Source organism: Pteronotus mesoamericanus, unplaced genomic scaffold (genome assembly GCF_021234165.1).
Source record: "Pteronotus mesoamericanus isolate MK-2021 breed Mesoamerican mustached bat unplaced genomic scaffold, CSHL_Meso_final contig_164, whole genome shotgun sequence".
In the NCBI taxonomy this organism is placed as follows: Eukaryota; Metazoa; Chordata; class Mammalia; order Chiroptera; family Mormoopidae; genus Pteronotus; species Pteronotus mesoamericanus.
Window position 1 is genome coordinate 27,068,484 of NW_026555065.1, and position 16,517 is coordinate 27,085,000.

The 16,517-nt window shown below is 39.9% G+C and overlaps 1 protein-coding gene across 6 annotated transcripts in view; it reads left to right on the forward strand.

Annotated features, from left to right (window-relative positions):
- Positions 1-16,517, forward strand: part of MEIS2 (Meis homeobox 2) — a 197,827-nt gene that overhangs the window by 175,446 nt on the left and 5,864 nt on the right. The window lies entirely within an intron of this gene.

A 16,517-nucleotide genomic window follows, 5' to 3' on the forward strand; every position in this document is an offset into this window, starting at 1 on the left:
GGTTTATTTTTAGCTTTAGGTGGCTAAGACGAGCTTTACGAGTCAGCAAGTGGCCATGATATGGTGTCCACTTTGTTCGATTCCTGGGGGCAAAGTAAAACAAGATGATGGGTCCCGTCCTAGTCCCAACTTCTTCACTCTGATGACCCCATCGGGGTGGGTTAGGGTCGTGGTCTGATTTCTTTTCAGTTTGGTGTGTTTTTTTCCTTCTGACTTTTCACAGTAGTACCTGTGTGCTTGGGGGGGAAATCTCCTTAAGTTCTTTTTTCTTTTAACCAAGTGTCAAGAGAGGTGCCAAGTCACAAGGTACATTTATGAAAAACAAGTGTGTGTGTGTGTGTGTGTGTGTGTGTGTAAATTTAATGTGTGTGCATGTAAGCATGTTGCAAGAGACAAATTTTGAAGTTTCAGTTGTTATTCTTTTACTGCCTCTTTATAATATTCCCCTGTAGGAATTTAAAGAAGGAGTTGCTTAATGTTTTTTATTTAGAAGTGGCTAATAGGTAACGTAAGAGCTGTGTTTCACTGGCATTGTTAATTAACACCTTCAGTCACAGATATATGAGTGACAGATATATGACATATTTAATGAAGAATAACTCCGTAAGTAAAGATAGTAACTACTTCCTAAGGGCTGGAACCTGTGCTTTTTAAATGAGAATCTGAGAGAAAATATAGATTTCATGAAGGTCCAAATATGTGTCTAGTCAAAAGTTCACTTTTAATTTCTTAAAATATAAACTCTTCAACTACATCTGTGGATTAACTTGGAAAAATAACCTCGCTGGCATTTATTGAGCATCTACTCTGAACAGCCTACCAAGGTAGGTACTAGAAACAAAATAAGTCAGAGCTTGGTGGTAGCAGTAACACTTGACTTAACCAAATTCCAAAATTAAGTATCAGAAATAGTATTGCAAGTTTACCTTAATGTTTAAATATACCTTTTGTTTTATGTTGTATACCTGTGGTAGTATACCTACAAAGCACCTTTTCCCCTGTTGTATATAAGGTTTTAAGTGATGAAGCAGAGGTAGGTGTGGACAGTGGAAACAAGTTCCACAGAAACTGGCAGGCCTCTCCACAGCCTGGGGGACAACTGTGACACACATGGTCATTTTCTGTTTACATGGACATCATTTTGACAGCTTAGCACCTTTTTTTCCTTTTTTTTCCTTTTTTTTTTTTTTTTTTTTTTTTTTTAGGATTAGGATGGGGGTCAAGTCTGCTGGTTAGGAATTTTCAAAGGCAGACTTTCAAGGGAAAAAATAAAGTTTGCATTCCTTTATATATTTGGGTATGGCAGATTAAAAGCAAAGCAGGTATGGAGCTTGTTTAATCCCTCACCAAGGTGGCAGTTGCAAATGTTTTGATGTCATCTGGTCACAAGGCCCCTGAGACTTTTCGAAGAACCAAATTCAGTTGACACTCCGTGGCCTGCCTCTCCCTTGTAGTGCTCAAAAAAGAGAAGAAAAGGTCCCTGTACCTTCTTGTTTTCTTCCTTTATTGTATGGTTTGCTTTGTTTGTTTGATTTTAAAACTGCCATTATGTGTAAGTGTTGCGAGTATAAATAATTGAGAAGATAATTCTGTGGGGAAACCACTTTTGCTGCCTTTGTGCGGAGGCAGCTCATTACGGCTCGGAGCTGCGGCATTCCGTAAGAGCAATTATGCAACACCAGTATGTCATGGATATTAACCAAGAGGAGTAGATAAGAGATGGGAAAATAATTTTGTAACTTATTTAATTAGATTTATTTGGTTTTTCAAAGAGTTCCTCTGGAGCGTAATTTCCCCGACCACTCCCTGGTCGCCGCGGTCTTTGCGGGGCTGTTGTTCGGCCCTCCTCCTCAGTTCTGCGTGGACCTAAGATGTATTTGTATTGGGGTTTAATTTCCACCCAAGGAGAGGTTACCCATGAAAACAGAACCATAATTTGGTCATGAGGTTCTTATCCCCCCTAGGGCTTATCCAGCCAGTTAATATATGTTAATACAGCAAAGGGAACAAAAGGTTAAATAAGTGGGTCAGGCTCCGAACGAGGCCTGTACTGCTTACTTCTGCTTAAACGGAAGGAAAAGCCCATAATGGCGCTTGCCTGACTTTCACCCCCATCATTTTAAGAATTGCTTTGCCAATCCTTCACAGCAAATAGTAATTTTAAGTGGACCAAAACAGAGCTCAGGGTGTTTGCACTCCACGGTAATGATAGAGTAGCCGTGCTCCCTGGAGTCAATAAGCCCAACAATTGAGTCATTTTTGCCTCCTGCAAGTGAATCACTGCTGTTAGCCTGAATGACAGGATTGCTTGTAGAACCGGGGCCCTTCCCCGGCTGACCTCATCCCGGGACAGCGAGGTCCAGAGGGCAGGCAGGTGGTGTTTAACACAGTCGTAAGTAAAAGCTGATTTTGTGCTTGTACACTCCGTAAACAAGAAGGTAGAATTGGGGGCGGGGGGATAGGGGAGGAGCGTTTGATGCACACTGATGTACTTTATTCAAAGGAGCACTTCCTCTTTTCCCCGTCTCTTTCCCTTATTTCTTCTTCTCCTTAACATCCTACCCACCCCCCACCATCCCCTGCCCTCTCTCCTCCATAAACGTATGTCTAACACCTGCAGCAAACATGCTTAACTTAGATGGCCCCAGCCCAGTCACGGATATGATTAATAAAAAATTCAGAGGGGTTGCAAAAAAAATGTTCTTACATTTAAGATTAGTGTTCAGTTTCTAAGCAGCCATTCTGACGCAGAAATTTTAAGCGCACATAGCAAAATACCCAATGGTTGTTTTTAAAAATATTTTATTGTGTGGGAGAATATGAGAAAAGTGGGGAAGAGGAAAGATTAAACATCCCAGGCTGAAATCATTCTCTAATGACCAAATTACCTTTGAGATAGAAAAGTTCTAAGGAACATTGTCAGCCAGCACATGTTTGGGGTCAAAGGTCAATGGAGTAGTCAGGTTTTGTTGTAGTCATGGCAGGTGGGGTTATGAACAGGTAGAATATAAAATAAGAGCCCTACAAATGCCTCTTCGTATCTAAGGCTGATTCGGGCAAACAGGAAGATGGAAATCCTATTTCAAGTTGATAAATGGCCTAAAAATACAATTTGAATTAAAAATCAGAATGCTGCTTTGTTTTTTAAATCCTTGGTACCCTCGTGCCCCTCAAAATCTTAGTAACTCAAGTTGGGAACTGATTTACACCATCTTTCCTTCTTAGGAGCGCATAGTATATCTTAGCCTAGTAAAGGCTGTGGCAGAACTTGCAGTAAAGGACACATCTTCACTTTGTCTCAAGTCATGTTATTTCCACCACATCTTTTGACTTACCGCCCCTATTTTGGAGAAACACGTAGTGACATCAGTGTTCCGCAGGGCACAGTTTGAGAAAAAACTTCCTTAGAAAGATTTGAGAAAAATATTTTTCAAAAGTTTTCTATTCTCCTTTTCTTTCTCCATGTCACAAATTTTCCTTCTTTACTTCCTACTCTCTGTTTCTCTGTCCCAATACCAATACACACACCCCATAATACTTCATGATATTAATGAACTGTGTACTCAGTTCCTATTAGCCTCAACTTACTCTCTCCTTTCAAGTCAATTGAACTTATCATGCCTCAGTATAACTGTATCACGTGTTCCCCAGCCTAGAGAAGCCTGCTGCCCACTTTCTCTCTTTGCCTGGTGTCTCTAATGCCCAGATGGACTCAGCCCTTGAAACTAAGGCCTTGGCTTATACTTTCAGTTGTTTCTGACTGCAGAGATAGCTAGACCAGGGCCAGAAAGCCAGGGCTGTTTTCCATCCTGGCTCCGCCCCTCTCTAGGGAAAAACATTTCATCAGTGATTCGGCCATGCCCTTTGCAAAATGAGGGAAAGAAAATCTCTATGAGCTCTTCTGTTCTCAATGCTGCATTATTTCCAAGACAGAAGAACTCTATTTTCATTTGCTCATTCAGTTACTTGTTCACCAAACACTTTATTGAGGATGTTACTATATGCTGGACACAATCTCAGTAACATAGACTTAAGATATGGTCCCTGCCCTCTAAGGCTCTCTGGCGGGAAGCCCGACCATGGTCAATCATGACCATGGTAATGAATAAATGCTGTGATAGACATACTGGCCAGGCGCTACTGACTCTTCCTCAGACTGTGGAACCAGGGAAGTTCCCTCAAAGGGATGATCTCCGATAAGAATTTTGAAGGGTGTAGTGACCAGGTGGCCATGGGAGAAAGGCCATCCAGCCAGAAGGAAGGGGGTGTTCCTAGGGAGTGAGCCTATTAACTTTATACTTAGTCATTGCCTTTTTATTTATTTGCACATTACCTCACTCCAAAGCAAGAACCTGGGGAAGTTTAACCAATTTCTAAATTAAATTATTTTTTAGTAGATGATGATGTCACTTTATAATGTGAAAACGGAGATAATTCAAATATGCCATTATTTCTATTTCTAATAGTCAGGTTAAACCACTTTAGGGAATTCTGATAGATGTGAAATGTAAATCTGCTCTAAAAAGTCTTTTAGATTGCAGTACAATGTGTTTGCATCTTTGTCTATTGGAGATTATAGCTTTGTGTGGAATGTCAGAATCGAAAGTCGATGTCTTTATTTCTCTGCAAATCGGGGGGAAAATGCACTAACTAACCCTCTAAAGCTAAAATATTTAAGGGCTAAAGCAGATGTGGCATAACTGCTGGTTTGCTAAGTCTCTTGTGATTTATAAAGATGTATTTTATGTCTTTTATGATTACGGGACGATGCTAAAAATTTTGTAGGTGATAATACCGTCACATTGGAAAGACTGCATATAACATCTCTAGAGAAGCTGCAGAATGCTACCCAGCTGCCAAATCAAAATAAAAGATGTTTAATTTGATATTAAGCAAAGGCAGTCCAGGAATTTTATTTGGTGTTTGATGTTTGAACATCATAAACATGAGTACATTGAATCATTCATTCATGAACAGATTTTTTGTTTTGCTTCTTGACATAGTGGGTTATGTTTTAATAATTTTTTAAAAAGATTATTGTTAGATATATAGCTGCTACAATATAGCTGCTATAGTTAGATATATAGTTTATTCAAAGTGACTTTAAAATTTTTTAAATCTTTGATTTTTTCCCCTTTGCCACCTGTGCTAAATGCCAATATAAACTGGTTAAATACAAGAGCATTTGCTTTGCACAGAAAGACTACAATATAAATACATATTTATGATATTTTGTTTGTTGGATCTTTTTCTTAATGCTATTTGACTTTCTGTGCTTTAATCTCATTTTGTCGTATTTTGGGTTGAAGCCACTCTAAAGCTTAACACCTAGGAGATTTCTCACTTACGGTTCCCTTTAAAAGTGCTAAAATCTCAGCCTCTCAAACAAGAGACCCAGCTACAATTTAAAGAAAGCAGTGGTATTGATAAAGGGCCCTGAGAATGTTGCCACTGTCTGCATGTGTGTTCCGCCACATCCTTTCTTTTAACCAGCAGGAGAATGGAGAGAAGGATAAGAGCCTGACCCATCCAAACACTTCTGGCATGCCAGGCTGGCCTTCTGAAGCCTCCCCTGCTGCTTTAGAGAAAGGAGACCCACAGACAAATGAAAGGGCCACCGGGACATTCACATGCATACACCTTCCTTCCAAACACCAAGTGGCTTCAGAGTGCTGGTGTTGGGGGGCTTTGGCCTGAGTTGAAGAATAGAGACTTGAGAACCGTTTGTTTCCACACCATTTTGACTAAAGTGCTATATTTTTCACCTTAAAAGCCCATTTAAGAAGAAAAATATGTTCTGAAAGGAGGACACAATTTGGAAGTCATCGCGCTTAGTAGAGTCCCTTTTAAATGTAACAATTTGTCCTATCAGTTCTCTTCTAAATTAGTTGCCACTACCTAGAAAAAACCCATGCTTGATCGTCTTACGCTGTTGCTTAACACATACCTATATATATTTTCCTATAGTCAATTTTCAAAACTCTCTAATACATTTCATTGCTGAGTATGGAATGGACCCTGACTTGTGTAGTGATCTACAGTGTAACAGATATGTTTACTATCCTCAGCCTCTCAATCTAGTCATGCAAATTTTCGCAGAAATAAAAGAAAAAGCAAAGTGGACCTAATAGAAATAAGACCATGACTAAGTTTTTACGGGCAGTTGACTTGGCCAGCTATCATCAGACAGAGAGCTGTGTAAAATCTAGAGGTTACATGAAGAGAAAGTAATTTTTTTGGAAGTAGCCAAGCAGTTTATTATAATTGTGGCCACAGCTCTGGAATATTCATATAGTTTTGGAGTTTTGATATGATTAGAGGGGTTTGAAGTTCAAGTCACTTCTTTCTAACTTTTCACTCTTCTTTTGTCCTTTATCCTGAGTGGCCTGTACAGCTTCTCAGTCTGAAGGGTCCCTCTGTCAACTCAAATGTAACATTTGGACAGTTGAGTTTCCCTCTCTTCACCACAGCAAATAGAAACTCCTTCTCCATTTCAAGTCTCCTCACCTGTGTACTATAGCATACCAAACACAGATACTCAGGTTTATCCTCAGAATACCTTTTATATTTGTATTTCTTTTTTGTGATTTAAGCACAATTCATCAGCAGTTCTCCAAGCCAAATATCTCACTTTTTCATTTCTACCGCTTTAATCATGTTTCCTTTTAATTCCTTCTTGTGCTTAAATTAAATAATAGCTTTTTACCTTTTCAGCTTCTAGTTTCTCATCAGTTCATCTTATACATGGTTTTTGGAATTGATCTTCCTCAAGCACGATGTTTTATTTTATCACGCACCCTTCAGGAATTTTAGGGGTTCAATTTGTCACTCAAGAACCTCCACCAGAGTAGAGGAAATGAGGACATGTTGGTCAAAGGTACAAACTCCCAGTTAGAAGATGAATAAGTCCTTGGAATCTGATGTATGGCATGGTGATTATAGTTAATAATACTGTATTACATACGTGAAAGTTGCCAAGAGTGTAGATCTTAAATATTTTCACCACAAAAAAAGAAATGGTAATTCCATGACATGATGGTTTAGCTAATGCTACAGTGATAATCATTTTTTGCAAAATAAGTATCAAATCAACATTCTGACTACCTTAACTTTACACCATGTTCTATATCAATTATATCAGTAAAGCTGAGGCGGGGTGGTAAAAGCACTTCCACTAAGTTGTCTATCAACTGTAGTCACATTTTCCAGACCAAAACCAGGAGCGAGTCTAAACTCAGTTTCTTCACCCTCCTGGTGCAGAATGGGCCCTGTCTGCCTTGGTGTCATCACACATGGCCCTCCCCTGTGTCCATCCTTCCCGATGCTCTGCACCCTTTCAGCCTGCCTCCGTGTTCCTCCTCCAAGAGCGTAAGGACTGACACCGACCTCCACTGGACTACTTTAATCGACCCTGTCCCACTTATTTACTGAGTGTGGACTGTGTTGATTTGTAATTACCATGTGCTCTCAAATGGGGATTTTTAATTTGTCTCCGTGGATGTGAAGAATAAAAACCTTTAAAGGCAAGGACTGCATTTTCAAAATTTTAAATATATTTGAAGGGCGTCATATACTTATGTATTCATGTATTCAATATTATGTATGATTTCTTATTATATATGCCTCTGTCAAATTTTTGTCACTAAACTTGTCTTTTGTTAAGTATAGGATGTGGGAGACTTAACCAATGTGTGACACATGTACAGGTTACTATGGACCTTAAAAATCATTTATTCTAATTGGGGGGGGGCTAAAAATGGATGAAAATAGGCCTTATATAGTCACTGCTTCTCTACATTTCTCTTACCCTGCCTACCGCTTACTCTATCCCAGTTTCTCGCTGGGATATACACACCCCCAGAGAAAGTATCTGCTAGAACAATTCTCTGAATAGAGAAGGAGTGGGTGCTTAATAACTTTTGACTGAATAAAGGGGGACATAAGATAAAGCAAAAAATGAGGCTGAGAAAAATCTTTATTCCCCCAGGAAGAGAAGAAGAGAGCAAATACTAGAGCATGACATGATGGAGCAGAAGCAAGGATTTTTAGCAACTGTTCTTTTCTCTCTTGCTTTTAGCATTCCCACCACCCATAAAACTCCTGTCTTTGACCTGTATGGTAGTAGGTCTAGATAACTTTATCTTACTCTTTTTCTCAGCAGCTACACAGGAAACATAGCCAGGTGTTAAGGTCCAGCAAAGCTGATTACCTGGTGTGTGGGTGCTGGTGTAAATACACACACATGTGTGTACATATAGGCACATGTATACACACATATATACACATGCACATGTGGCTGATGACTTCTCACATTATGTCTTAAGGCCACGTTGTTTCCTGTTCCACTTGGTTGATGGAGCACCTCTGACCGGACTGGCTTATTCATTGAGAACAGAATCATGAGGTTGAAACCATTTCAATTATTAGCAAGACAGTGCATATGGCTCCATAGATTTTGTTGTCGGGTTTTTTTTTTTCCTCTTATATATTAGGGAAGCCCATGTCAGTGTGAATCAGTGGTAATGAAATCAACATTATGGCATCTTTGATATTGCATTTACTAAAGCCTTTCTGGATGTTCAATTCAGCACTTAATGATTGATATTATAGACAGTGGATAAACATTTCTGATGGATCTGTTTGCTCACCGATGAAATGAATCTAATCCTTTTGTCTCGCTGATTTAAAGCATGTGATGCCTTTGGAGAGGAAGCAGTTCAAATGTGGTCATCATAGGTTGATGGCACTAAAAATAGAAACTCACTTAGGATAAAATTTGCTGTCAAGAAAAGTGGAGCATTCTTTCTGAACTCAGGAACGCGTGGTTCATGCGAGCTTGCTTGTAGATGGTTGCTACAATAAGGCTCCTTTCATACAGGTGTGTTTATGCCCCAGGCTTGCTGGCCACAGTCCATTCCATTTACAGAAGCTGAATTAAACAATAACTACCGCATTGCAGAAAATGGTGTGTGTGGTGGGGGGAGGCAAGGGGGAAAGGTGAGCGTCAAAGGAGATGCCTGAGAGCTTTGTTAGGGCCAAGAAAAACCCTGTTGCAGTTGTCAGAGCTTGTTGATGTTGCTGGGAACGGCACTTTTTTTTTTCTCCTGGATTTTGTGGTTCTGCCTTAGGAAAGAAAGTAAAATAGAACGGAAGAACAAAGTCCTACTCTATAAATCAGCAGCTGCTCCTTGCCAGATCAAAGGAGTGACATTTTTGCTCCTGGACTACTTGTCCACTTGAGGGCTTGACAGGCAGCTAACAGCTGGCCTGCTAGACTGTATGGGAGAATCAGCCTACATCTTCTTCCAAGCAGATGACAAGCTAATCAGAGAGAGATCCATAGCACAGGGCATGTGAGTGCACCTTGATCTCCTCAAACATATCTAATACGTAACTGCTAAACAGCTTGGTGCATTTTTGGCAGGTTAATGCTTAGGTGGTTTCCACTGAGAAGGAGGATAGAGAATTTAATACTTCAATCAAAAGTGATCATGAAAGCTTAAAAGATGCTAGATTTGTCGGATCTTCTCCTCTTAGTGTGAATTAGTAAATGGCTAGGAACATAATGAGAATTGGCTAAAATACATGTCACTGATGATCAAGTAACTGCTCGATTTTTCCAAGCCCAGTCAGGATATAGTGTTCAGGGAGATGAACAGGCAAGGGGCACTGGTAATTTTGAAAATGATTACTCCTGCTTTTTAGACTGAGAGAGCTGAATCAAGTTGGAGATGTATCTTCCGTGCCTGCAAAGAGTTGTTTTCAGAAGCACTATTAAGGTGTGTAGGCATATAGATCTGGAATTTTAATGTCAGTAGTAAAACTTTCAAAGTAATTCATTTTCTAGTTGATTTCCATCTGCAATAAATCATGTACAGGATGAGGTAATATACTACAACTTATGTCTATTGACTTAGTATTTTATCTCTAAGAGGATATGAATAGCTAAGGAAGTTTGCGTGTTTTCTCCTTCCCCACTTTCAAGTAACTTTGAAAGATCACTTCTGTAGTGCAGGATAAAGAGCCACATATGAATAATCCGATGGCATTCTGTAAGGGTAACAGTGCTTCAAAATCATAACCTACTGGCATGTTTGTCATGTGGCATCGGGTGTGATTGTGCTTAGAGAATAGTGTTTATTGTTGCTCAGTGTTCTAATAGAAATAAAAGGTGATTTTCTGTCTTAGAGGAAATTTCTCAAATACCTTTATTAAAAACTCGACTACTGGTCATGCAGACCTTAGTCAAGTATGATGCTAAATTCTCCAGGTCACCTTTAAAATTTTTTTAATTATAAAAATAATCATACTTATTATTAAAAGCTCAAACAGCACAAAATTACATGAAATAAAAAGAAAACTCTACCAACTTTCTCCTGTCCATTCTTGAGAGAGAACAATTTTCACAAAAACACTTTATTGGCCCTATTTTCCCTTAGGAGGTACGGATGGAATAAAATGAATTAAATTATTATAAATTGTTTGTCGCCCAAGGCGAGTGATTAAAAGACTGTTTAGATCAAAGATAACTAAAGAGAATAGAACGTGCATTTTCACAACTAAGGTTCATGACTAAAACTTGATCTTTGAAAGTTTCTTTTCTTAGACAAAGTACTAGATCCTCCATTTGGTATGTGATCTGGAGAGGAACCTCTCAAACATAAATGGGCATAGGTCACCTGGAGATCTTTTCAAATATTGATTCAGATTCAGTAGCACCAGGGTAGGGACCACAGTATTTCTGCAGTTCTAACAAGCTCAGGGTGACATTGATGTGGCTGGGCCATGGAACACAGAGCTGCAAGGATCTGGAGAACGACTAAGAGAGCATGATTCCCAAATAGCTCGCCCTACTGCCTAGCCCCCTAGCAGGTGCCTGCTCCCATGTCTGAGATGCGCACCGTGGCATCATGCATTTGGATTAGCTGTGATCTCTGGGAGAAGCCTACCACTTGGACACATGCTACCTGTGGGGGCACAACACATTATTATCCTCTTATCAACTCAGCATGGATTAGTTTAATAGCCACCCACCTACTCTTAACTATTACCTATAAAGGATCAGAGCTCTTTAGGAGGGGACATTAGCTGGGTGCATTTTGAGTGTAAGCTAACATTTAAACTCAGCCCTTTCCCTGTGCCAGGCACTGTGCCAAGGATTTTACATATAATGCCTCTCTTAATCCTCCAAACAATCTGAGCCCAACTATTGCCCCGGTTTATAGACAGGAAACAAAATGAGACTTGGAAGATTAAGGAGACTTGCCCAAGGTCACACAGCCAGAAAAGAGCAGAGAATATGAGTCCATGGTCTTTATCACTTTGGTATTTGGAAAAGTCTGGAACAGGAAGTAGTAATTCAAGAGGATTTACCCAAAGTGGGGTAACTTAGTAAAGAACCTATGTGAACCCTCCTAACGTGAAGGAAGAATTAGATAGAAGGAAGAATACTGAAGGAACATCATAGAAAGTCACTGAAGATAAGCATCACCTACTTGATAATTTGCCCAGGGCCTTTTATGTCAACAAAGAACACTCCAGTACTCAAGGCATATTCAAAAAACTGTAAAAGGATTGTGATTCCAGATTAGTATCATATTTTCATATTGTAAATTTATGAGCGTTAGTTCATTTGACTTTAGAGTTGTAGACAAATCTGGTATCTATCAAATTATAAATTAAGCTGTAGTTCATGGAAATTAATTATGAACCATGAATGTGTCCCTAAGTAGCTTGTGAATTTCATTTACTTTACTTTGCTCACCTTTGTCTGTGAGAAAAGACCCATTGTCTGGCCATGGGTGAAAAATTTACGTTTGCCATATGACTCAATCATTTCTGTGCCCGAGTACATGGTCAAAGGTATTAAACTTGCTTAATACATCGATTTACTCATTTTAATGTGTTTTACTGAGAAAACGCCACTCTTGACCATAACCGCAGTGGAAAAAAAAACTAGCTCTGTGTGTGTGTGTGTGTGTGTGTGTGTGTGTGTGTGTGTGTGTGTACACTAGAAAAAAGAAACTTGATAACCCTCTTGCCAAGGTTGAGGCTTCATTGTTTCAAACACCAACCAGCAGCAAGCTTTGTGAATAAGCACCTTCTCCAATGAGCCCCGGGGCTGGGGAAGGTGGGAAAGCAGAGGGGTTTTGCTCTTGAACAGGTCGCGGGTCACCAGGCTGCCTCCAAGTTGATCGGCTCCCTCTTCAACAGTCAGCCCCCTTCCTAAACCAGACCAATCCCTGCAAAAGCATCAATTCTGGGGATTCTTGCTTCCTCCCAGTGTTCAGGGCTGGCGGTTTTCCAGGTGACTCCACGGAGGCTGCACTTTCTAACAAAAGGAATGCTGCCTGAAGGAGTTGGTTTCCAGGTGTGGCATGAAGTTAGTGAACCAGAAAAAAGGGATTTATCAGCCATTTAAAAAGCGGGGGGAGGGGGGAGAAAGAAAGAAAAATAAATCAACCAGCAATCAGGAATTACGCCTAAGCCTACTTCTAGTAATCTGAAATATGATTTGGAGTGAAAAGCCTGTTGAAGAAAAATCACGACCGTGAGATTTCAGCTGCAGAAAAGTAGGCGGGGATGAAAAGTGTGGCTCTTCCTGGGGCGGTTACGGTGGGGAAGGGAGCGGGGGTCCCAAGAAAATACCTCTCCAGCAAGACGACAAGATGAAGTTTTAATGCTATTTCTCTGTCTTGGCTTTCTTCTTTTTAATATACTCTTTTCTCATCTCCAAGTTGCCCTAAAAAGGCCTCCTGATTCTTGGGAAGTCATTGACTTTATTTCTCTAATTAAGTTATTTTTAAGCTAACAGGCTCAGCATATACTTTCTGAGGGCCCCACATACTAATGCATTTTCTATTTTAGAAAAATTTAGTGGGAAAGTAGATAGTATTAGTAGATACTCTCCAGAGCCTTTGTATGAACCTGGGTACTAACTTTGTGTTCAATACAAATCAATGGAACCGGTGCACTTTAGGGCGCTCATTCCCTGAGGAGTCGCTAATGGAATTATCTCCAGCCCTTAAAAAAAGTCACAATGAGGCTAATGAATTCTTTTTCTAAGTGAAATCTGGATAAGGCACTAGACTTACTAGCACATTTTATTTGTGGCATTTATCATATATGGCACGTTTTCCACGCACGTTGTACAAACCTCAGAATGTTTTTAAGAGCTATTTAATATCTGAGAAGACTTTGTAATTTGGGGTTAAATTGTTTGTACCAATAGAGAAGTATCTGATATGTCCTCAACTTCAAAATCATTCCGGAATGACATTAAGACTTAGAGAATTTTTTTTTTTTTTAATATCAGATACAGATGAAAAAGCTAACAGTCTTTGGATTGGAAATAACTTTTGGGGGTTTTCATTAAAGTTGGGTGCAGCTTGCTGCATTTTGGTTAGTTGGATGTCTTCAGCAATTTTTCAAATGTTTTGGGTTTGGCAAAGTCCAAAATGTTTTTGCCAAGACCCTCTTTTCCCCTTATTTTTTAAACCCGTGTGAAATTCAAGGATAACTTAATCCATATGTGTCTGATTCATTTACACTTAACTCATCAAAATGTTATTTTGTAAGACCCATTTAATATTCAAGAAACCTTTTGAGCCTTTTTAAGACGCCTTGCTTTTTGTCTTTGAACCAGTGAGCTGTATTTTTCCATATGAATGGAGTTTGGACCTTGAACGCTTGAAGATCAGTTGATTTTCAACGTAGACTCTTTAAAACCAGAATAGAATCAAAACTCGATATTCTGTTTAATTCTTGAGCACTGAATACATTCATTTTAAAATACAAATTAAGAGGAAGTAGAAAAAATTTCATGTCATTTAATGTGAGGGAAAGACCATATTTGGAAATTTTATCATACTGATATTAGAGAAAATATTACGCCTAATTTTATTATTGTAATCTATAATTTAATCACTCCATTTTATATGTACATTGGTGTTTCTTTTTTTTTTTTAAGAGTGGCCTGTGGATCACTGGTGCAGTGGGTTAATTTCATATTTTTAGTGTTAAAGTGTTCTTACAGGCAACTCATTAATTGTTAATTTTAATAATAACATCTATGACGTTTACAAGATATCCCAAGATCAGGGAGTTGACAATTGGCAGGAGTTGTATGTTAAGAGATATCTGAAAACTTGGGGCCCATATGTTTTTAAAATTCTGTGTGATTTAAAAGAATGTGGTAGAGTTATGAATCTGGCAAGATACAGCACTATACCATTGTTTGAGAACAAAAATTCAGAGAGGCTACATGGAGCCCAAGTGGAAAAAGCAAAATTTCTATGACCCTTTGTAAAAAGGATCTAGTGAAAACCTTCAGAGGCATCTATGCATATTTGTTTAGTAGACCTGGACAAAGAAAGGCCATCGCCATAACTGCTAGTGAACACCCAGTCCATGCCATGGTAACTAGCTGAAAATGTAATACTGGAGTGGCATTTCCAAGTTCAGCGCTTCTATAAAGACCTGCTAGCACACAGAATGCTTTTTTAATGTTCTGCATTGTTGTGTATCCCCCATTGAACAACCTTTTGAGAGGACCCCGTTTTTACTAATGTAAACATTCTGACGAGTATCCAAAGAAATGACCTTTGAGTGAACCTCTAACCTTCCCTGTAATTATTTGTTTGAAGACAGTGTGGAGTTCTCCTGCTGAGAACTAAGAACCATGATGCCTTGCAGCTCTGTGAGTAAGGGAGTGTTTGGGGGAACTGGAGAGAAAGACATAAATAAGGGAACAACCTCCAGATGTAAATAATAAAAGAGCAAAAGGGTGAAATTAAAAAGGGAAAAAATAGCAATTCGTTTTACCTAAAGAGTTGGCCTATAGGAAAAAACAAAGCCAGGATTAGTAGCACATAAAAAGAGGTGAAACCCCTGCCATGTGTGTCCTCCATTAGAAACTTCAAGGAGAGAAAAGGCTTCTCTGTCCCTCCTGAGCACCGCAATCGGTCCTAACCTGAGCTGATAAAAAGAGCTCCTGGGGCTAGAAATCTCAGGTCGGACGTGCTTTGGTCCCAGGAAAAACAGTGAGGAAAGAGGAGACAGTTAGTTCCTTTTCTGATTTGAGGGATAAGTCTGGAAGACTCTGTGATCTCTCTGAGCAACACTTCTGGTGCCAGGTGGGAATAAATATGCAGTTACGACTTCCCTTTTGTTTCCCCCTCTCCGAGCCTGTCACTTTCTTCCCCAAACCTGTGGGGGTGGAACATTTTTGACAACTGAGCTATATACTTTCTTAAGTAATAAAGAAGTTCATTGTTTTGCAACCAAACACCATATGCAAAAGACTCCTTTGGTTTCCTTGCAGCTATTATTCCCCAGCTTAATTGTATTCCCACTGCAGTGCTCACAGGAGGCCTGAACGAGTGTGGCCTGCTGTCCTTGGGAAGGGACTGCAACTGGGGACTTCATCTCTGTTAGGAACGCAAAGCTGCCAACACACGCTAGAATTTTTTCGGCTAATTTCAAAGAATGAGTTTTCAGTTCCTGCCTGTGGCCCCATGCGGACTCATTAATCATTAAGTCCCCGTGCACTTAAGATTTGACATTGGAAATATTGGGAAATGTTATAAATGGGTGTATATTTTAAGGGACAGCTAGCTATATGCTGGGCATCCCCCCTCCCTGAATGCGCCCCCCCCCCCCCGCCCCGCTCCATATGCACAGCGGATGAATCCTGTGCATCAGCTCAGATGTGTGGGGAGTGTGTCATTAAATGCACAGGGACAGGGGTAACTCACAAATGGTGGAAAATTGTTTTGTTTTTATTAAATTTAGAGAAATAAAGGAGATTTCTTATCATCCTACTCTGTTTGTACATGAATATTTGATGGGCATTATTAAACATTAAAGTAACATGAAGTAGGCACTTATTTTTGGATTTCCAACAAAATTAGATCCAGGCTTCCAGACGAAATAACTGCTTCTCCACATTCCTGTGATTCAGCCACCACCACCTGATTTGAAAACGTTTCTTGGGCTCTAATATCAACCATGTGTACCTGAGGCTCTGTCTTTCTAGTGGGTTGAAAGGTGGCTGGGTTTATGGTTGGCAGTTACCTTATCCCTGCCCTGGGTGTCCCAGCTTAGACTGGAAAGGCCGCCCCCAGCTGGCACTGACCTCTAAATGACCCCTAACTTTACAGGCTTAAACTGCAGGAGTTGCCGAAGAGCAGAAGTCTTTCTGGCCAGCACTTATTACTGCTGTGTTGGTGATAAAACTTCAGACAGCCTAATTGATGGCTTTGCTGACCTAACAATACCTTGTGAAAGCAGAGTTCCAGAGCCTGGTCTCCATTTATGACCAGCTGCAAGGGGGAAGCTGGGTCTCCCTCTGACGGGGAGTTTAGGGAAAGGGGAAAAATCTCACAGCCTGCGAACTTTAACCAGATTCTGGCTTGTTCAAGAAGCAGAAGCACAATTGCAAGCTAATAGAAGCTTTCTCAGGGAAAACTTTTTTCCCTCCCTGGGCCTTTTGAGCAAGTCCGCCTTGGGTTGGTTAT